The sequence below is a fragment of the Arachis hypogaea genome, chromosome 2 (assembly GCF_003086295.3).
Source record: "Arachis hypogaea cultivar Tifrunner chromosome 2, arahy.Tifrunner.gnm2.J5K5, whole genome shotgun sequence".
NCBI classification, from domain to species: domain Eukaryota; kingdom Viridiplantae; phylum Streptophyta; class Magnoliopsida; order Fabales; family Fabaceae; genus Arachis; species Arachis hypogaea.
The window spans coordinates 64,121,321-64,145,064 of record NC_092037.1 but is presented as its reverse complement, the minus strand read 5'-3'; the positions used below and the strand labels follow the sequence as shown (position 1 = coordinate 64,145,064).

At 39.1% G+C, this 23,744-nt stretch overlaps 1 non-coding gene across 1 annotated transcript; it reads right to left on the bottom strand.

Annotated features, from left to right (window-relative positions):
* Positions 1-458: 458 nt before the first annotated feature.
* LOC112762802 (small nucleolar RNA R71) lies at positions 459-566 on the bottom strand. Its single transcript, XR_003182766.1, has one exon. It is a non-coding gene; the product is annotated as a small nucleolar RNA R71 (small nucleolar RNA).
* Positions 567-23,744: the final 23,178 nt, after the last annotated feature.

Below are 23,744 nucleotides of genomic sequence, written 5' to 3'. Positions count from 1 at the left end.
AAGCACAACTCTCTGGAGAGGACCTAACAGAACTCTTCAAACAAGAAGAAGACATGGCAGCCGAAAATAACAACAATGCCAACAATGCAAGGAAGGTGCTGGGTGACTTTACTGCACCTACTCCCGACTTCTATGGGAGAAGCATCTTTATCCCTGCCATTGGAGCAAACAACTTTTAGCTTAAGCCTCAATTAGTTTCTCTAATGCAACAGAATTGTAAGTTCTATGGACTTCCATTGAAAGATCCTCATCAGTTTTTAGCTGAATTCTTGCAAATTTGTGACATTGTCAAGACCAATGGGGTTAACGCTGAGGTCTACAGACTTATGCTATTCTCTTTTGCTGTAAGAGACAAAGCTAGGATATGGTTGGACTCACAACCTAAAGAAAGCCTGAACTATTGGAAAAAGCTAGTCAATGCCTTCTTGGCAAAGTTCTTTCCACCTCAAAAATTGAGTAAGCTTAGAGTGGAAGTCCAAACCTTCAGACAGAAGGAAGGTGAATCCCTCTATGAAGCTTGGGAAAGATACAAACAATTGATCAGAAAGTGTCCTTCTGACATGCTTTCTGAATGGAGCATCATAGGTATCTTCTATGATGGTCTGTCTGAACTGTCCAAGATGTCATTGGACAGCTCTGCTGGAGGATCTCTTCATCTGAAGAAGACGCCTGCAGAAGCTCAAGAACTCATTGAAATGGTTACAAATAACCAATTCATGTACACTTCTGAAAGGAATCCTGTGAACAATGGGACGAATCAGAAGAAAGGAGTTCTTGAGATTGATACTTTGAATGCCATATTGGCTCAGAACAAAATATTGACTCAGCAAGTCAATATGATTTCTCAAAGTCTGTCTGGAATGCAAGCTGCACCAGGCAGTACTAAGGACGCTTCATCTGAAGAAGAAGCTTATGATCCTGAGAACCCATCAATGGAAGAGGTAAATTACATGGGAGAACCCTATGGAAACACCTATAATCCTTCATGGAGAAATCATCCAAATCTCTCATGGAAGGATCAACAGAGACCTTAACAAGGTTTCAACAACAATAATGGTGGAAGAAATGGGTTTGGCAATGGCAAGCCTTTTCCATCGTCTTCTCAGCAACAGACAGAGAATTCTAAGCAGAGCCACTCTGACTTAGCAACCATGGTCTCTGATCTAATCAAAACCACTCAAAGTTTTATAACTGAAACAAGGTCCTCCATTAGAAACTTGGAGGCACAAGTGGGTCAGCTGAGTAAGAAAGTTACTGAACTCCCTCCTAGTACTCTTCCAAGCAATACAGAAGAGAATCCAAAAGGAGAGTGTAAGGCCATCAACATGGCCGAATTTGGAGAGGAGGAAGAGGCAGTGATCGCCACTGAGGAAGACCTCAATGGACGTCCACTGGCCTCCAATGAGTTCCCTAATGAGGAACAATGGGAATCTGAGGCTCACACTAAGACCATACAGATTTCATTGGATTTACGTCTGCCATTGATGAGCTCTGATGAGTATTCTTCCTCTGAAGAGGACGAAGATGTCACTGAAGAGCAAGTTGCCAAGTACCTTGGAGCAATCATGAAGCTAAATGACAAGTTATTTGGTAATGAGACTTGGGAGGATGAACCCCCTTTGCTCACCAAAGAACTAGATAACTTGACTAGGCAGATATTACCTCAAAAGAGACAGGACCCTGGGAAGTTCTCAATACTTTGTACATTAGGCACCATGACCTTCGAGAAGGCTCTGTGTGACCTAGGGTCAAGCATAAACCTCATGCCTCTCTCTGTAATGGAGAAGCTAGGGATCTTTGAGGTACAAACTGCAAGAATCTCACTAGAGATGGCATACAATTCAAGAAAACAAGCTTATGGACTTGTAGAGGATGTTCTGGTAAAGATTGAAGACCATTACATCCCTGCTGATTTTATAGTCCTAAAGACTGGGAAGTGCATGGATGAATCCATTATCCTTGGCAGACCCTTCCTAGCCACAGCAAAGGCTGTGATTGATGTTGACAGAGGAGAATTGATCATTCAAGTGAATGAAAAATCCTTTGTGTTTAAGGCTCAAGGATATCCCTCTATAACCATGGAAAGGAAGTATGAAGAGCTTCTCTCAAAACAGAGTCAAACAGAGCCTCCACAGTCAAACTCTAAGTTTGGTGTTGGGAGGCAACAACCAAATTCTAAGTTTGGTGTTGAACCCCCACATTCAAACTCTAAGTTTGGTGTTGGGAGGTTCCAACATTACTCTGAACATCTGTGAGGCTCCATGAGAGCCCACTGTCAAGCTACTGACATTAAAGAAGCGCTTGTTGGGAGGCAACCCAATGTTATATTTATCTATTTTCCTTTGTCATTTTATGTTTTCTGTAGGTTGATGATCATGTGAAGTCACAAAAACAATTGAGAAAGCAAAAATAGAATGAAAAACAGAAAAAAAAATAGCACACCCTGGAGGAAAAGCTTGCTGGCGTTTAAACGCCAGTAAGGGCAGCAAATGGGCGTTTAACGCCCAGTCTGGCACCATTCTGGGCGTTTAACGCCAGAAAGGGACACCAGACTGGCGTTTAACACCAGAAAGGGGCACCAGACTGGTGTTTAACGCCAGAAAAGGGCAGCAGCCCGGCGTTTAACGCCAGGATTGGCAGAAAGAGCGTTTTACACGCCATTTGGTGCAGGGATGAGCTATCCTTGACACCTCAGGATCTGTGGACCCACAGGATCCCCACCACTCTCTCTCTTCTTCACCCATTCACCAATCACCTTAATACCTCTTCCCCAAAAACCCCTCACCTATCAAATCCCACCATTCTCTTTACCACTCACATCCATCCTTCATAAAACTCCACCTACCTCACCATTCAAATTCAAACCACTTTCCCTCCCAAACCCACCCATAATGGCCGAACCCTACCCCTCTCTCCACCCTTATATAAACCCTTCTTCACTCCTTCATTTTCACACAACCTAAACAATGCTTCTCCCCCTTGGCCGAAACACAAAGCCCCCCTCAATCTCCTCTATTTCTTCTTCTTCTACTATCTTCTTTCTTCTTTTGCTTGAGGACGAGCAAACCTTCTAAGTTTGGTGTGGTAAAAGGGTTGCTTTTTGTTTTTTTATAACCATTTATGGCACCTAAGGCCGGAGAAACCTCTAGAAAGAGGAAAGGGAAGGCAAAAGCCTCCACCTCCGAGTCATAGAAGATGGAGAGATTCATCTCAAGGGTGCATCAAGACCACTTCTATGAAGTTGTGGCCAAGAAGAAGGTGATCCCCAAGGTCCCTTTTCAAACTCAAAAAAGAAAAGGTCAACTTTAATCAAAGGTTGGACCAAGTCCTCATGGATATCTGTGTGGAAGGAGCTCAATGCAAACAGGAGATCCCACTTATAGACATGAGCATGAGGAAATTCCTCATCATGAAATCCCTGAGATGCCTCAAGGGATGCACTTTCCTCCACAAAACTATTGGGAGCAAATCAACACCTCCCTAGGAGAATTGAGTTCTAACATGGGACAACTAAGGGTGGAGCACCAAGAACATTCCATCCTCCTCCATGAAATTAGAGAAGATCAAAGAATCATGAGAGAGGAGCAACAAAGGCAAGGAAGAGACATTGAGGAGCTAAAGCACTCCATAAGATCTTCAAGAGGAAGAACAAGCTGCCATCACTAAGGTGGACCCGTTCTTTAATCTCCTTGTTCTTTATTTTTCTGTTTTTTTTTTGAAAATTATGCTTTATGTTTTATTTATGTTTGTGTCTTATGATCATTAGTGTCTTAGTGTCTATGCCTTAAAGTTATGAATGTCCTATGAATCCATCACCTTTCTTAAATGAAAAATGTTCTTAATTAAAAAAGAGAAGAATTGCATGAATTTTGAATTTTATAACAGATTAATTATTTTGATGTGGTGGCAATACTTTGACTTCTGAATGTATGCTTGAACAGTGCATATGTCTTTTGAATTTGTTGTTCATGAATGTTGGCTCTTGAAAGAATGATGAAAAAAGGAGACATGTTACTGAGGATCTAAAAAATCATAAAAATGATTCTTGAAGCAAGAAAAAGCAGTGAATAAAAAAAAGAGAGATTATGTGCGGAAAAAAAAGAGAGAGAAAGCAAGCAGAAAAAGCCAACAGCCCTTTAAACCAAAAGGCAAGGCTAAAAATAAAGTCGTGATCCAAGGCAAAAAAAAAGAGTGTGCTTAAGAACCCTGGACACCTCTAATTGGGGACTCTAGCAAAGCTGAGTCCCAATCTGAAAAGGTTCACCCAGTTTTGTGTCTGTGGCATGTATGTATCCGGTGGTAATACTGGAAGACAGAGTGCTTTGGGCCACGGCCAAGACTCATAAAGTAGCTGTGTTCAAGAATCATCACACTTAACTAGGAGAATCAATAACACTATTTGGATTCTGAGTTCCTATAAAAGCCAATCATTCTGAATTTCAAAGGATAGAGTGAGATGCCAAAACTGTTCAGAGGCAAAAAGCTAAAACCCCCGCTCATCTAATTAATACTGATCTTTATAGATGTTTTTGGAATTTATTGCATACTCTCTTCTTTTTATCTTATTTGATTTTCAGTTACTTGGGGACAAGCAACAATTTAAGTTTGGTGTTGTGATGAGCGGATAATTTATACGCTTTTTGGCATTGTTTTTAGTATGTTTTTAGTATGTTTTAGTTAGTTTTTATTATATTTTTATTCGTTTTTATTTAAAATTCACTTTTCTAGACTTTACTATAAGTTTGTGTGTGTTTCTATGATTTCAGGTATTTTCTGGCTGAAATTGAGGGACCTGAGCAAAAATCTGATTCAGAGGCTGAAAAGGACTGCAGATGCTATTGGATTCTGACCTCCCTGCATTCGAAGTGGATTTTCTGGAGCTACAGAAACCCAATTGGCGCGCTCGCAATTGCGTTGGAAAGTAGACATTCTGGACTTTCCAGCAATATATAATAGTCCATACTTTATCTGAGATTTGATGGTCCAAACCGGCGTTCTAAATCAGCTCAAGAATGCCCTGCGTTAAACACCGGAACTGGCACAAAAGTGGGAGTTAAACACCCAAACTGGCACAAAAGCTGGTGTTTAACTCCAAGAAAAGTCTCTACACATGAAAGCGTCAATGCTCAGCCTAAGCACACACCAAGTGGGCCCGGAAGTGGATTTTTATGTCATTTACTCATTTCTGTAAACCCTAAGCTACTAGTTCTCTATAAATAAGACCTTTTGCTATTGTATTTTCATCTTGGTTCTTCTGGTTCCCTCTCTGGGGCCAAAGCCAATGATCACCATTATCACTTATGTATTTTCAATGGTGGTGTTTTTACACACCATAGATTAAGGTGTGGAGCTCTGCTGTACCTCGAGTATTAATACAATTACTATTGTTCTTCTATTCAATTCAGCTTATTCTTGTTCTAAGATATTCATTCGCACCCAAGAACATGATGAATGTGATGATTATGTGACGCTCATTATCATTCTCACTTATGAACGCGTGCCTGACAACCACCTCCGTTCTACATGCAAACAAGGCTTGAATGTTTATCTCTTGGATTCCTTAATCAGAATCTTCGTGGTATAAGCTAGAATTGATGGCGGCATTCTTGAGAATCCGGAAAGTCTAAACCTTGTCTGTGGTATTCCGAGTAGGATTCAGGGATTGAATGACTGTGATGAGCTTTAAACTCGCGATTGTGGGGCGTTAGTGACAGACGCAAAAGAATCACTGGATTCTATTCCGACATGATCGAGAACCGACAGATGAATAGCCGTGCTGTGACAGAGCGCGTTGAACATTTTCACTGAGAGGACGGGACTGTAGCCATTAACAATGGTGATGCCCAACATACAGCTTGCCATGGAAAGGAGTAAGAAGGATTGGATGAAGACAGTAGGAAAGCAAAGTGAAGAAAGGGACAAAGCATCTCCATACGCTTATCTGAAATTCTCACCAATGAATTACATAAGTATCTCTATCTTTATTTTATGTTTTATTCATCTTTTAGTTATCAATCCTCCATAACCATTTGAATCCGCCTGACTGAGATTTACAAGATGACCATAGCTTGCTTCATACCAACAATCTCCGTGGGATCGACCCTTACTCGCGTAAGGTTTATCTGAAATTCTCACCAATAAATTACATAAGTATCTCTATCTTTATTTTATGTTTTATTCATCTTTTAGTTATCAATCCTCCATAACCATTTGAATCCGCCTGACTGAGATTTACAAGATGACCATAGCTTGCTTCATACCAACAATCTCCGTGGGATCGACCCTTACTCGTGTAAGGTTTATTACTTGGACGACCCAGTACACTTGCTGGTTAGTTGTGTGAAGTTGTGATAAAGAGTTGAGATTGCAATTGAGCGTACCATATTGATGGCGCCATTGATGATCACAATTTCGTGCACCAGTGATCTGCAAAGATATTCTGACAAGTTAGTAGGTATCTAAGACTAAGAGGTAGAGTTTGTGAGGGTTCAAAAGATCGTACATGGAGGAGTGGGTAGCTCCTTTTTCTATAGGGTTAGTCGTATCTTTGAGTTTATTAGGAAGCTAGGGGTCTTTTGAATATCTTTTTTTTGGTCGATGGGGTCTTTTGAATTTCAAATTCCAAAATTTGTTAAAGCATCGTTGGGTCAAATGATACTCAAATGCTAGGACCCTGGACCCATGTGGAGCTGAAGGTATCATATAGGGTTGGAGTAAGGTCATTTGGGCCTGAGGCTGAGTCCACAATAATGCTCCAAAATGTGATGTATCCGAACTGACGGTGTCACGTTTCTGGGGACCCAATTGATTGTCATGCTTTAACGCCTGATGGAGTGGTTCCTACGTGAGCGGTCAAAAGTTTCTAGTTTTTTGCTCGAAGTTGTGTGCACTTCTTGAGGCATCATATCAATTGACGTGAGTGGAATTTAAATGCTACTAGTTGAAGATTTTACAATTTTACCGTTAGTCCTTTTATAGTCTTTTGCATTTTGGAGGTTACATATATTTGTTTCAAAATCGCTTCATTTTTTCTTTATTTTCCTTCATTTCTTCCCTTTTCTTTGTGGTTCTCTTCCTCACTTTTCCCTGAATTGTCATTTCTACTACTAGTGCCAGTGGCCTTTTTGCTCACGTTAGTCACAACTTTGTCCTTCCTCTTATGTTTCCTTTTTTCCTTGCAGTTCCTTGTGTTTAATTCCCTTTCTTCTTCAAGTATGTTTCTGACCAAACAGTTTTGTTTGCTTTTTCTAGTCATTTTGGAGTAGCTCATGCATTTGTTTCTCTTTATGGTGAACATGTCTGTTAAGATTCTTGATAGAAATGTTGGTAGAGATGCTTGATAGGTTAGAAGGGATAGTACCGTTGCATCTTGATGGAATTGGCTTTTTAGTGCACACTTACTTTTGCTAGCATAGTTTTCTCTATTACTGTAGTATTGTGCTACGCTCATAATGGTGGTGATACCCCCATTTGTAAGTATAGTGCAAAGGAGAGCCGATCCTTAACCTTGGGGACTCGTCTTCCCTGATCAAGGTATTCCCAAAATTTATTATTAAAGTACATCCGATATAGTGGTAACAACCTTGTGACTTAATGAGGGTGCTTTGCAAAAGCTCCATGAAGCTAGAGTGATTTGCAAAGGAGGTGCGACATAAGCATAGTATGACCTTTTCCTTCTCGATGTGCAGGAGCACATATGTTATGTTAACTTGTCGGCTCCTCGTGTCCGGAGTTCGCAAATCCATGTTCAATATCTTGGGATCAGGTTTCCATTTTCATGGTTCGTGATGTCCTTCCTCAATCGGTATGGCATGTCTCCTTCCCATCTTCATCCTAGTAATTGGGCTATTATTAGGTGTTTCAAGCTCGCGTGTGAGTATTTATAGATCCCGATTGTTATGGAGGTATTTTTGTATTTTTCCTTCTAACTGTACCAAATTAGAAAAGAAAACATAAGAAGGGGTATATGTCCTTTTGATTAGTTCCAAAACCAAAAAATCTTCCTTTGTTTGAGGATTCATTTCATGACTTCAAAGAACAATATTTCAAGGTAAGGACGGCTAAAGGCACCATCCCTTTTGGTAGACTCTAGAGGGCAAAAGGAGGTTCTCGACGTATTGGAGCTACGAGGCTGGTGACGACTATTTAATTAAAATTTCTTATGAAGGTTTGTCTTAGAAAGGTCGGAATATCACTAACGTATTGTCAGTGATATGGGGGAATAACTTCCTCAACCCTTGACTGGTCATGGGTAACCAACACGCCATGCATCAATATATTGGTGGATTTTGTTTTTTCCCGTACAACTTTGTTTGTTATCTATCTTGTTCATTTATTTTACCAGGCTGACAGATTCTTTTATTTACAATTCATGGTTGGCGAGAACACGACTATAGATAATTTGATGGCTAATTTTCTTGAGGTGGAAGGGAAAAACAAAGAAGAGAGTACCCTTCAAACTGTTGAGACAACAATGTCCGAAGGTGGTCAAAGGGGAGCCGACAAACTGAGGTTCTAGGTGGGGATGACGTTCTCCATGTTATCTTCAACCCAAAGCCTGAGATGAAAAAGCGGAAGAAGATTGAAGGTAGTAGCATGGCTAAAGAGATTGACACCCTATCTATTATGGAAAAAGCTTTCGACACCCAGGGCATCATAGATGAGCATCTTCTTCCTAGAACAGAAGATTTCTTCTCTGATTGTGACCTTTCTGCCCAGGCGAAGTGGGTTTACCGCTCTATGCTCTGATTGGCGACGGTAGTTCATAAAGCTGAGTTGGTTCTTGGCCAATCTCGCGTGCTAGATGGAAAACTTCGCCAAGCTCAAGTCTAACTTACGGCCTAGTGGGCACAAAAGGAGGTGGCTGAGACTACTAAAACTGAAGCTGAGAAAAAATCCGTAGAGGTCAGGGATGAAATTCAGTGACTTACTGACATGGAGATAGAGCTTCGGGTGGAAATTTCCAAGGCCGAGCGTTGCACCGAAGAGGTGAAGAAGAAGGCCAAGGATACTGGAGAGTTGGAGGCTACCTTGAAGAAAAAGAACAAAGATTGTGAAGAATGTCGAAGAGGCAATTTTTGCTACCGAAGAAGCTTTGAAGGCGTAGGTGACTCTCCTAGCTCCTAATTTCGACGTTTCCCAACTTGGTGCTTTCAAGGTTATCGAGGATGGGAAAAATTGTGGACATGTCCATTGAGAAATAAAAAGCTTGGAATTTTCCTTTATTCAATAGTTTGCTACCTGGTGGGCTAATGTTGAGAATTTTTTATTTTCTTTTTTGTTTGCTTTAGTTTGTTACCTGTCGAGATGAGGTAACTTTTGAACTAATTTGGCTAAATTATTAAACTTTACCATTTCGTTTAATGCGTTGGATATCCGTTTGCATTATTAGGTTTTGGCTTTCACAATTAATAACTTCCTAAAATTTTGCTCTTTTGAAAAGGAATAGTGGAAGGAAAACTTGAGAAAACCAATGTGTTTAAAAGCAAACTTGTGGGCCTCATTAAAACCTTCCTTCACCCTTAACGAGTTCACGAGATGAGGAAAGAGTACTCGTTAACTTAAAAATTAAAAATCCAACTTACAATACGGGAAATTGAAATAGAAATATGCTTAACTTGCTAGTTGAAGTAAACAATTTAATAATATCTATTATGGGTAAAACCTCTTAAGATTAGTGACAAGCCAAGATTAAGGAATCTCTGTGCCATTGAGCTTCTTTAAATTCTATGCTCCCTTTTCACATGACCCGCAAACACAGTAAGGCACTCCTAGTTTGTAGATAGCTTACCTTTTCCCGACTGGGGGGTTTCGATATCGTTGCATCGAAGTACTAGATCGTCGCAGTCGCAGGTACTTTTCCTATCTTTAAATGAGCCATCTCCCTGACTTTGTCAACTAGGTCATTTTCTGTTTCTTGGTCAAAGATCCCTAAAAGGAGCCTTGGGCTCAGCTCTCCGATCTCCACTGGTACCATTGCCTCTGTACCATATTTGAGTTCGAAGGGTGTCTCGCCCATTGTAAATTGTACGTGGTGTAGTCTGATAAGACCAAAGGACGGACCCGAGTTCTTTTAGCCATTCCCCTTTGTTCTGATCCAGCCATTTCTTTATTCTATTCAGGATGACCTTGTTTGTGGCTTTTACTTGGCCATTTGCTTGTGAGTGTTCTACCGAAGAGAAGTGTTGCCAAATTCTTAATCTTCCAAGGAGTTTGAGGAACTTCTTGTCGTTGAATTTGGTGCCATTATCTACAATACCAATTTCTGGAACTCCAAATCTGTTGATTACCTACCTCTTGAAAAACTTCCTGCACTGGGCTGCTGTAATACTGGCTAGGGCCTTCACTTCTATCCACTGGTGCAGAATTTAAGAATATCCACATTGAACTGGCAAGTGAACCGGGTCGTACCAAGTAATACCTCAGGTGAGTAAGGGTCGATCCCATGAGGATTGATGGACTGAGCAACAATGGTCAATTGACTCACTTAGTCAAGCTAGCAGAAAGTGATGTTTTGGGGTTCAAAAGTATTTAACAGTGATTCAGAGAGTAAGAAAGCAAATAGTGGAATTTGGTGTAAAATATATGAGAGAAGGTAGTTAAGGTTTCGGAGTTGTTTACTTTTCTGGATGAAGGTTTCTTACCAACTATTTAATCATGCAAGATTCATTTCATGGCAAACGGTTAGTGACTAAACCCTAATGTCTTAGTGATTTAGTCTCCTCTAACCTAGTTAACCGCCAATGTCTTGGTCACTTAATTTCGATTAGAAGGTTAGGTTCAATTCTAGTTTGTTGGCCACAAAAACTCTAATTACCCAGATATAAAAGGATTATATGTCACGTATTCCGTTAAGTCCCAGTAATTAGCAATTTAGGAGGAATTTGCTTTCAAGCGAGATAGCTCTATCGAGAATCACAAGAATGCATATAGAATAAGGATTATTCTTTTGATTTACCCAGATTGATAAGATGAAGAACGAAAGTAATCCTTGAAACTGAATCAATACATTAATTAAAATAGAACAATAATAGTCTTAATCCATCGAAATAAACAGAGCTTCTAACCTTAACCAAAGAGGTTTAGTGGCTCATGCTTCAGAGAGAAAACTAGGGTTCAAAAAATGTGAAAGTGCATAAGAGAGAAGATCCCCCGAAGGGTGAATCTTTTCCCTTTTATATCTAACCTAATTTGATTTCAAACTAAAATAAAATAATAAATTCTAAACCTCAAAGATTTTGTAGTTAAAAATAACTAAAATAACACAAAATATAATAATTAAACGCTAAATCCAACTAAAGATGCTCCATTGGTGAGAATGTGATCCGGATTGCTGGCGCTAAATGCTAGTTGCAGCGTTTAGTGCCCTTGTGAGCAGGAAGCTCCCTTTCGATTTTGAGTTCTTGGCACTAAATGCCCAGGTCCGCGTTTAGCGCTAGCTTGGCAGCTTCCAATTCTTCTCTTTTCTTGCACACAAACTCTGCCAAACTGATCTGAACTTCACCTGAAATAATTAAAATACTAAAATAACTCAAAGTAGCATCCAAAGAGGATTTTAACACTAAAATATAATTAAACTCCATAAATTCTAACTTAAAATAAATAGAAAATTAGGGAAAGACGCTCACGCATTATCCACTTTGTGAAATAATCAATAGCTACTATGAGGTACTTGAGTTGCTCTGGTGTCATTAAGAAGAGTCCCATGAGGAGGAACCCTACATTGCGAAAGGTCGGGTGGTCATTATTGGTGTAAACTTTCTGCTGGTGCTACGTAGAAGTTGCCATTTTTTTTACACTTGACACATGACTTGACAAGTTGGGTCGAGTCTTTTATCATCGTCGGCCAATAATACCTTGCTCTAATTAGTTTTTGAGCCAACATTTTGCCGCCCATATGATGTTCGCAGCTCCTTTCGTGCACCTCTCTTATGACATACTCCATTTTGTCAGGTAGGAGACATTTCGGGAGTAGTTGTGAATACCTCTACGATATAGTACCCCATTGATTATTGTGTACTTGATGGCCTCTTTCTTCAAAGCCTTTGCTTAGGTCAGGTCTTGAGGGAGTTCTCCTTTTTCAATGAACCGCTTAATCGGAACCATCTAGTCTTGGCCCCCCTTCTTGGCTTATGATTAGGGTTACAAATGACTCTCTTTACTGATGAAGTATTGATAAACCCATATTTTATGGTTTATCTTGTGCTTAATTGAGTGGATTTTATCAACTCTTTACCCACTTATTCATACTATTCGCATGTTTTACATTTGCCTTCCTAATTATGTGCTTTGATTGAAAACATGCTTCTTTGATTTTATATTTGCTTATTATTAATCCTCTCTTATTACCATTAGATGCCTTGATATGTGTGTTAAGTGTTTTCAGAGATTACAGGGCAGGAATGGCTCAGAGGATGGAAAGGAAGCATGCAAAAGTGGAAGGAATACAAGAAGTTGGAGAAGTTGTTAAGCTGTCCAGCCTGACCTCTTCGCACTCAAACAGCTATAACTTTAGCTACAGATGTCCAAACGACGCGGTTCCAGTTGCGTTGGAAAGCTAACGTTCGGGCTTCGATTTGATATATAATATGCCAAAGTTGCCCTGACGCTAGGCGATGCGAACACGTGATCCACGCGGACGTGTCGCATCTGCGAACTTTAATCCGCGCAGCCGCGTGGGCGACGCCTCCGCATCACTTGGCCGTGACCTGTACGAACCAAAAAGCGCTGGAAGTGACTTCTGGGCTGTTTCTGACCCAGTTTTCAGCCCAGAGAACACAGATTAGAGGCTATAAAGTGGGGGAATGCATCCATTCATAATCATGCTTTTCATAATTCACTTTTCATGTTTTAGATGTAGTTTTTAGAGAGAGAGGTTCTCTCCTCTCTCATAGGATTTAGAAATTAGGATTTTTAAAAATTAGGATTTAGGACTTCTCTTAGTTTTAGGAGTGACTCTCGATCCCAGGTTCAATGTTCTTTTACTTTATATTTATTTCTTATTTTCAGATACTTTAATGCTTGTATTAGTTATGTTGCCTATTTGGCTTATGCCACATTCATGATGATTTTCCTGTTTAATGATATTTGAGGTATTTCAGTTTAATATTGCTTTCTTTTGTTTATGCTATTGATTATCCCCAATCTGAAGATATTTTATTCCAGTAGATTTAATTTTCTTTCCTTTTGGTCTTGGTTAAGAAATCAGTAACTCAGGAGTTATCTTAGCTCAACATAATTGATAACTATTATCTTTGCCAATTGGACTGAACTTCAATAATCCCAACCTTTTCTTAGGAAATAAATAGGATTCGAAGGTCAACTAATTAGTCCCTTGACTTTCCTTTGCCTTAGCAAAGGTTAACTAAGTGGAATTAAGATTCAACTTTCATTATTAGTGATAAGAATAACTAAGTCTGGACTTCCAATTTCTCATACCTTGCCAAAAGTTTGCTTTACAGTTGTTTATTTATTTTAATTGTCATTTAAATTACTTGTCATACTTCTTCCTTAATTCCAAAACCCCCAATTTTACCTTTTTCATAGCTAATAATAAGAACATACCTCCCTGCAATTCCTTGAGAAGACGACCCGAGGTTTGAATACTCGGTTATCAATTTCAAAGGGGTTTGTTACTTGTGACAACCAAAACGTTTACACGAAGGGATTTCTGTTGGTTTAGAATCTATATCTACAATGCGACTATTTTTGTAAAATTATTTACTAGCAAAAATCATAACGTCAAAATGGCGCTGTTGCCGGGGAATTGCAAACATGTGCCTTATTATTGGTTATTGTAAATATTTTCAAAAAAAAAAAGAAATTTTCTTTTACTTGTTTATTTGTTTTCTCTTTTTCCCCCTTATTTCTGCTAACTACTATGAATTCTCACCCCTCTCGCTTTGAGTTTGGTTCTAATTTTGTTGAAGGAAATAGAAACCACAGCAGAAATATGCATCAAGGTCAGACCAATCATGGATGGATGGAGCCAAGAGGATCTAATCAACCCTTTAGGCAACAACACCCTCCAAGATATCATGGACAACGACCATTCTACAATGCATACCCAGCTGAAGGATATGGTGGACAACCTTGTAACTATCAACAAGCCCCACCCCGTGCCTATAGACCATCCTCTCAACATAACCTCGAACCACCACACTCACAAGCTTCTTTTCACCATTCGCCACCATACGATCCTTATCCACCCCAACACCAATCCAATTACTCCCAAGAACCACCACTCCCCTACGCATCATGTCCTTATCCATCAAAGCCAGAATCACAGGTTTGCCTCGAAGAATCAGTAAAACAATTTACTGCAACCCTTCATCAACTGGAGCAAGAAATAATTCAATTATCTTCCAGACGTTCAGACACTCAACAGACTCCCATGGCTTCATGTGGAGAATCTAATGAAGAACACAGCATGAAGAAGACACTAGAGACACCAGTGGACAGCATAGAGCATAACTTCGTACTGGAACAAGTAGAGGACGTTGTCATTGTAGAAGAAGAAGAGTTGGTTGAAGATTTAGGAGATGCTGAACCTCCTAGGAAATACAGAGTCATGGAAGACCCCGTCAAGGATGTTACAATTGACGCTAAAGAGGATGTTGCACAGCTTCCAATGCAGATATCTTATGAAGAACTGGACGGAGTAACTCAAGACGCATGTTTCCTTAATGATGATAGTCACCAGTCAAGTCCTCCTAGTTATGAACTTGCACCCGCAAGTGAATTCTTTAAGACAGAAGAATCTTCCCCAAGTAAATACGAAGATGATGCAGAGGTCGACTTTTCTCAACCTCCTAATTATGACTCAAGTGATGAGGAAGATATGGAAGACTTTGACCAGGACATGGCCGGAATGGAAAAGGTTTGCAAGGAAGTGGAGGAATTCACTGAAGACCACAAGGGAGTAGAGCTTGCAGAACCACTGAAAACATCTATCCTAAGGCCACTACCACTACAAACCTCAAGTGGGTAAAATCTTTAGCTTTTATCTTTACTTTTCCACTTGAATATGGTTTACTTGAAACAGATGGCCAGCTTAGAGCTCTTTGCGGCTTTAAGAGTAAAAGGGAAGTGGCTCGTACTCAGAGCTGGTGCACAAGGTTCAATAAGGTTCCACGCTTCAACTCGCAGTGCACGGATTGGTATCATGCTCATTTGAATGGATCACGGAGAACGTTTGGTCACCATGGTGAGAATCTACTTTTTAAACCGCCCGGATGGAATCATGTAGATCAAGACAGAGGCGGATTTAAAAGCAAAGCTTGGGATCATGGATCCTATCCTGACATTCGTCATCCCGGGAGCCTGAAAATTTGTTTGAAGCTGCTCAGAAGCTTTACATGCCTAGTTTGGGACCCCGGAGGCTATTGGCATTCCAAGCATTGGTGGAGTTTTCTGGATAAATTTAAACATAAGCCGCCATAACAAGAAGCTCAACCAATGTCCAACTTAAGGACTTTAACTAAAAGTGCTGGGTGGGAGACAACCCACCATGGTATGATCGTCCCTTTTCAGTTTTCATTCTAATATGTTTTGTTTGTTTTTGAATTTTTATTGAACCTAGAAATCATGCACATCATTCATATTAAGCATTGCACTCTGCATACTGCATAATAAAAAAAAATGCACGCGACACGGCAGCGTCGCTGACGCATCCGCGTCACAAGTGCATTAGGAGAAAAGCAAAGTGAACAGAGAGTCACGCGGAAGCGTGGCTGGAGGCGTGCCTTTGGTACAATTTGACCCACGCGACCGCGTCGCTGACGCGTCCGCGTCACATGGGAACCACGCCTCCCACGCGTCCGCGTCACCAACGCGGCCGCGTGACCTGGTAATCGACGTAAAAGGAGTGCATGACCGAAAGTTGTGCTGGAGTAAGGTTGGATTGGCGCTAGACGCACAAGCCTTACCACGCGAAGTCATGCCCCACGCGTCCACGTTATCCTCCAATCTTGGCCACCCACGCGATCGCGTCAACCACGTGACCGTGTCACCCTAAAAATTGGCAAAAAGAGTTTCGAACAGAGAGTTGCGCGAACGCAAGGCTGCACTCACGTCAATCACACAAATCAGGCCATGCCTTCGCGTGCCCCACGCATCCGCGTCACCTGAACTTATTGCGCCCCACGCGGCCGCGTTACCCACGCGACCGCGTCGCTAGCGTCGCACAACCTATCCAGATCAATGCCAATTTTCTTATCTTTTCTTCTCTAATCCTAATTTTTTCTATCTTTTCTTATTCTATCTTCCTCCTCTCTTATTTACTTCTTCTTCCCTTCTTTCTCTTCTCATTCTTTTTATCTTTCATTTTATTTTACTTAATTTATTTGCATATTTCATTCATTGCATTTTAATTTAGTGCATATTTTTCTTTTCTTTTATAATTTCATTATTTTTCCTTTGGTGTTAAATTTTTCTTATTTAGCTGTTGCATCTTCTCTTGAATTATTTTGGGTGCTTAGTGACTTGTTTTATTCTGGTTAGGTAATATTATTTAAATGAATGCCTATCTTTTATACCTGTATTAATTTTGCATTGACATGAATTTATATTACCTCTCCTTACCCACACTCTCCCTAATTGTTGCAAAATTTTGCACCACTAGTATGCCATGTGCTTCTATTGTTTTCTCACTTGCATGTTGTAGCTACCATGTAATTGAGACCTTTATTATTTGGCATTAACACCCATATTTTATTTATGTTCTTATCTTTATCTCTGGGTTACTGTTCTTCTTTTTCTCTTCTTCCAGGCTGGCCACCGAAGACGGGAAAAGGGAGGAACTTCTTAAAGGGGAGACAAACAAGTCCATCTGCACAATCCTTGAAGAAAAGCATCAGTTGGAACCACCCGTCCACCTGCACATCTCAGCAAGCACCGAGGACGGTGCAATCTTTAAGTGTGGGGAGGTCGATACCGATCTCCATGGGTTAGTTATTTCCTATTTCAACACCAATATTTTATTTTATTTGGTAGTTCATTGTTGCATTTGCATATTTGTTTGATTTTATGCATTTAGTTACTACTTGGTTAAAGTAATAAATTTCTTTTAAGACCCTTTTTTTTTTGAAAAATTTCACTAATTTAATTTGAAAATTTTTTGTTAAATTTGTTTAAAGTTGTATTTGGAACATGGTTTTTGAGCCAAAGAACACACAACCTGTGAGATTTGAGCTTATTTACATGGTTACATTATTTAACCATAAATTTTTATTCTTGTGTGTTTTGTTCTCTATAATTGTAATCTTTGCTTTGTTCCATTCTATATGTCCAATATTTAATATATTTACATGCTTGCATATTGATGAGCGGATATTTTATACGCTTTTTGGGGGTAATTTCATGTAGATTTTAGCATGTTTCAGTTAGTTTTTAGTAGAATAATATTAGTTTTTAGGCAAAAATCATATTTCTGGACTTTACTATGAGTGTGTGTGTTTTTCTGTGATTTCAGGTATTTTCTGGCTGAAATTGAGGGAGCTGAGTAAAAATCTGACTTAGGCTGAAAAAGGACTGCTGATGCTGTTGGATCCTGACCTCCCTGCACTCGAAATGGATTTTCTGGAGCTACAGGAGTCCAATTGGTGCGCTCTCAACGGCTTTGGAAAGTAGACATCCAGGGCTTTCCAGCAATATATAATAGTCCATACTTTGCGAGAAAATAGACGACGTAACTTGGCGTTGAACGCCAAGTACATGCTGCTGTCTGGAGTTAAACGCCAGAAAAACGTCATGATCCGGAGTTGAACGCCCAAAACACGTCATAACCTGGAGTTTAACGCCAAGAAAGGCCTCTACTCATGGATAGCTTTAGTCTCAGCCCCAGCACACACCAAGTGGGCCCCAGAAGTGGATTTCTGCACCAATTATCTTAGTTTACTCATTTTCTGTAAACCTAAGTTACTAGTTTACTATTTAAACAACTTTTAGAAACATATCTTGTACCTCATGACATTTTCAGATCTGAATTACATACTTTGTGACGGCATGAGTCTCTAAACTCCATTGTTGGGGGTGAGGAGCTCTGCAGCGTCTCGATGATTTAATACAATTCCTTTGTTTTTCATTCAAACACGCTTGTTCTTATCTAAGATGTTTATTTGCGCTTAATTGTGAAGAAGGTGATGATCCGTGACACTCATCACCTTCCTCAATCTATGAACGTGTGCCTGACAACCACTTCCGTTCTACATTAGACTGAATGAACGTCTCTTAGATTCCCAACAGAATCTTCGTGGTATAGGCCGGATTGATGGCGGCATTCATGAGAATCCGGAAAGTCTAAACCTTGTCTGTGGTATTCCGAGTAGGATTCTGGGATTGAATGACTGTGACGTGCTTCAAACTCCTGAGGGCTGGGCGTTAGTGACAGACGCAAAAGAATCAATGGATTCTATTCCAACCTGATTGAGAACCGACAGATGATTAGCCGTGCTGTGACAGAGCATAGGAACGTTTTCACTGAGAGGATGGGAAGTAGCCATTGACAACGGTGACACCCTACATAGAGCTTGCCATGGAAGGAACCTTGCGTGTGAGAAGAGGATTTCAAGGAAAAGTAGAAATTCAAAGGACAAAGCATCTCCAAAACTCCAACATGTTTCTCATTACTGCACATCAAGTAACGCTATTATTCCCTATTATTTTAACTTACAATTTTAAATACTTCGGTTTCTTACAAATAAATCCAAATAATTTTATTAGCCTCCTGACTAAGATTATTAAAATAAACATTGATTGCTTCAAGCCAATAATCTCCGTGGGATCGACCCTTACTCACGTAAGGTATTACTTGGACGACCCAGTGCACTTGCTGGTTAGTTGAACGAGATTGTGAAGTAGATTTTGGACCAGGCTCTATTATCATATTCCATAAAGAGATACAATTTCGTCCACCACATATGATTGAGGCCATTGTTTGATTCTAGCTCACTTATCCCAAAATTAGCATACTTTTTACATCACCCTTGTTAACCCCCTTGAGCCTTTAATTCCCTCTTATTTTATAAACCACAACACTAGCCTTAAGTAGAAAAACAAATTTAAAATCCCAAGTTGAATCCTTGGTTAGCTTAAGATAGAAGTTGTGTAATTGTTTAAGTGTGGGAAACCTATTGGGAACATGGATGATAAAAAAACAAAGGGTAGGAAGTTGAAAAGAATGAAATAATTCAAAATAAAAATTTTGGGAAGCATGCTCATGTGAAATCAAAATAATTGAATTACCATGTGCATTAAAAAAAAGAAAAAAAATTATTCAGTATTTGAATAAAGGGGATACAAAAGAATTCTCCAAATGCAAAATAAAGCAATGCACATGGGACAAAATTAAAACTAATACATGAGCATGTAACATCAAAAGTGGGAAAAATATGGGAGAATAGGTAAAGAAGCTTTGCTTTACAAAGTATGTATGTTAGGTGAGATCTTGGACTAATCAAAGATTCACTTCACTAGCTCACTTAGCCTTATATATATATCCCTACCTTTACCTCAGCCCCATTACAACCCTGAAAAGACATCATGATGTTTGCATTAGTATACTAAATATTTTTTTATTGGTTAGATGAAGAACAAAGTTTTAAAAAGCATGATTAGAGAAGAGTAGAGTGATTAACCCTATACACTTGAGAGATTAGAGTGATATACACTACCAGTGAGGGTTCAGTGCTTAATTCTATGTTCCCTGCTTTCATGAGCTATCTTCTTACAAGTTTACTTGTCTTTATTTTATATGATTTGAATTAGTGGAATTTGAATTATTTTTGTCTTGGAGAACTTATTTACTTTTAACCAAGTAGGTAGAAACATCTTAGCATGTAGTTGCATTTATAGGTTGCATTTCATACATTCTACCATTCCTCTTCATCTTTATAGTTCTCTTGAGCTTAGCATGAGGACATGCTATTGTTTAAGTGTGGAGAGGTTGATAAACCCATATTTTATGGTTTATCTTGTGCTTAATTGAGTGGATTTTATCAACTCTTTACCCACTTATTCATACTATTCGCATGTTTTACATTTGCCTTCCTAATTATGTGCTTTGATTGAAAACATGCTTCTTTGATTTTATATTTACTTATTATTAATCCTCTCTTATTACCATTAGATGCATTGATATGTGTGTTAAGTATTTTCAGAGATTACAGGGCAGGAATGGCTTAGAGGATGGAAAGGAAGCATGCAAAAGTGGAAGGAATACAAGAAGTTGGAGAAGTTGTTAAGCTGTACAGCCTGACCTCTTCGCACTCAAACGGCTATAACTTTAGCTACAGAGGTCCAAACAACGAGGTTCCAGTTGCGTTGGAAAGCTAACGTCCGGGGCTTCGATTTGATATATAATATGCCATAGTTTCCCTGACGCTAGGGGATGCGAACGCGTGATCCACGCGGACACATTGCATCTGCGAACTTTAATCCGCGCGGCCGCGTGGGCAACGCCTCCACGTCACTTGGCCGTGACCTGTATGGACCAAAAAGCGCTGGAAGTGACTTCTGGGCTGTTTCTGACCCAGTTTTCAGCCCAGAGAACATAGATTAGAGGCTATAAAGTGGGGGAATGCATCCATTCATAATCATGCTTTTCATTATTCACTTTTCATGTTTTAGATGTAGTTTTTAGAGAGAGAGGTTCTCTCCTCTCTCTTAGGATTTAGAAATTAGGATTTTTAAAAATTAGGATTTAGGACTTCTCTTAGTTTTAGGAGTGACTCTCGATCCCAGGTTCAATGTTCTTTTACTTTATATTTATTTCTTATTTTCAGATACTTTAATGCTTGTATTAGTTATGTTGCCTATTTGGCTTATGCCACATTCATGATGATTTCCCTGTTTAATGATATTTGAGGTATTTCAGTTTAATATTGCTTTCTTTTGTTTATGCTATTGATTATCCCCAATCTGAAGATATTTTATTCCAGTAGATTTAATTTCTTTTCCTTTTGGTCTTGGTTAAGAAATCAGTAACTCAGGAGTTATCTTAGCTCAACATAATTGATAACTGTTATCTTTGCCAATTGGACTGAACTTCAATAATCCCAACCTTTTCTTAGGAAATAAATAGGATTCGAAGGTCAACTAATTAGTCCCTTGACTTTCCTTTGCCTTAGCAAAGGTTAACTAAGTGGAATTAAGATTCAACTTTCATTATTAGTGATAAGAATAACTAAGTCTGGACTTCCAATTTCTCATAAAAGTTTGCTTTACAATTGTTTATTTATTTTAATTGTCATTTAAATTACTTGTCATACTTCTTCCTTAATTCCAAAACTCCCAATTTTACCTTTTTCATAGCCAATAATAAGAACATACCTCCCTGCAATTCCTTGAGAAGACGACCCGAGGTTTGAATACTCGGTTATCAATTTCAAAGGGGTTTGTTACTTGTGACAACCAAAACATTTGCACGAAGGGATTTCTGTTGGTTTAGAATCTATATCTACAACGCGACTATTTTTGTAAAATTTTTTACTAGCAAAAATCCTAACGTCAAGTATGCTAGGAATTGTGACTTATTTTCTTCTTAGATGAGTGCCGCTACCATGGCCTCATATATTATTGATAAATACAAGATTAAGGGCTCTCCTTCTATTGGCTTGCTCAAGGTTTGGGATTTTGAGAGTAGCTTTTTAAAATGGTAGAATGCTTTCTCACACACTTCTGTCCATTAGAAAGCGATTTCCTTTTTTATTAAGTTGAAGAAGGGGAATGCTTTATGAGCTGAGGCTCCTAAGAAGCGGAATAAGGCAGTAAGTCACCTTGTTAATCTTTGAAGGTCCTTCAAAGTTCCCAGGAGAGACATTTCCAGGATTGCTTCGCATTTATATTGATTTGTCTCCACTCTTCTTTGTGTGATCATGAAGCCCAAGAACATTTCGGCTTCTACTGCAAAAGCACACTTTGCCAGGTTCAACTGCATCTTATGCTTCTAGAGGGCCTTGAGTACAGCTTTCAAATCTTGCTCCAAGGATTCCACGTCAGTGGTTTTTACTAGTATATCATTGATGTAGACTTTCCACCAACTTGCCTATCTAATCATTAAATATCTTAGTCATTAGTCTTTAGTACATGGCCCCGACATTCTTCAAGCCAAAAGACATGACCATGTAGCAGTATGTTCCTTCTGGTGTTATAAACGTTATCTTTTTCTCATCAGGTTGGTGCATCGGGATCTTATTATACCTCGAATATACGTCAATAAAGCTAAGGTACTTGAACCCTGATGCAGAGTCCATTAAGTTGTCGATGCTAGGCAGGTAGAAAAAGCCTTTTGGAGAGGCTTTATTGAGATCAGAATTGTCCACGCACATTCTCCATTTTTCACTAACTTTCTTCACTAGCACAATGTTTGATAACCAAGTTGAGTAGGACAGTTCTCGGATGAACTCAGCTTTTAGGAGACTAGCCACCTACATTTTGACTTCTGTGGCTCTTTCGACAGACATTTTCTGTCTTTTCTAGGCTACAGGTTTGACATCTGACTTTATTGACAGCCGATGAGACATGACCATTGATGCGTGAGCATCTTGTACCCTTTTCTTATCATTTTCCAATTTTTTAGTTAGATTTTATTTAGTTGTGCTTGATTTCAGTACAAAAATCCTCTTTGGATGATACTTTGAGTTATTTTAGTATTTTTATGATTTTAGGTGAAATTCGGAGCAATTTGGTAGAGTTTTAAGCTAAAAAGAAGAAGCTGGCAGCATCTCCCTTGGGCTCTAAATGCCCTACTGGCGTTTAGCACCAGTAGAGCCACAATTCAGAAGCATTGCTGAGTTGGGCGTTTAGCACCAGGCAACATGCAGTCCAAAAGCCCACCTCTTTGGGCATCTTAAGTGGATTTAGCATTTATTAGTTATATTTTATTTTCTTTTTGTAATTTTTATTTACAAACAATATCTTTTAGTTTTAGAATTTAATATTATTTTATTTCCGAATCAAATTAGGTTGGATATAAAAAGAAAAAGATTCTCCCTCTAGGGGAATTCGGATCTTCTCTCTTCCGTACTTTTCAGAACCCTTGTTTTCTCTGTAAGTCATGAGCAACTAAACCTCTTTAGTTAAGGTTAGGAGCTCTATTTATTTCTATGGTTTAAGACTATTGCTTTTCTATTTTAATTAATGTAATGATTCAATTTCAGGAATTGTTTTCATTCTTAATCTTATGAATTTGGGTGGAACAAAAGTATGACCCTTATTCTACATGTGTTCTTGTGATACTCGACAGAGTTATCTTGCTTGAACAACATCTTGAAAACAAATTCCTCTTAAATTGCTAATTACATGAACTAATTGGGATATATGACATATAATCCTGTTAGCTTTGGGTAATTAGGGTTTTTGTGGCTATAAAATAGTTTTGAACTTAACCCTCTAAGCAGAATTAAATGACCATGACAGTGGCAGTTAATGAAGGTTAGAGGAGACTAAATCACTAAGACATTAGGGTTTAGTCATTTATAGTTTTCCATAGAATGAATCTTGCATGATTAAAATAGTTGGTAAGAAAACTTAATCTGAAAAAGTAAACATCTCCGAAGCCTTAACTGTTTTCTCTCACTGTTTTTACACCAAACCTTTTATTTGCTTTCCTTATTCTCTTGTTTATTGTTCTATGAAAATTACACCATGAAACAACCATTTCTATTTGCCTAACTAAGCTAATTGGATAACCATTGTTGCTCAGTCCGAAAATCCTCATGGGATCGACCTTCACTCACCTGAGGCAT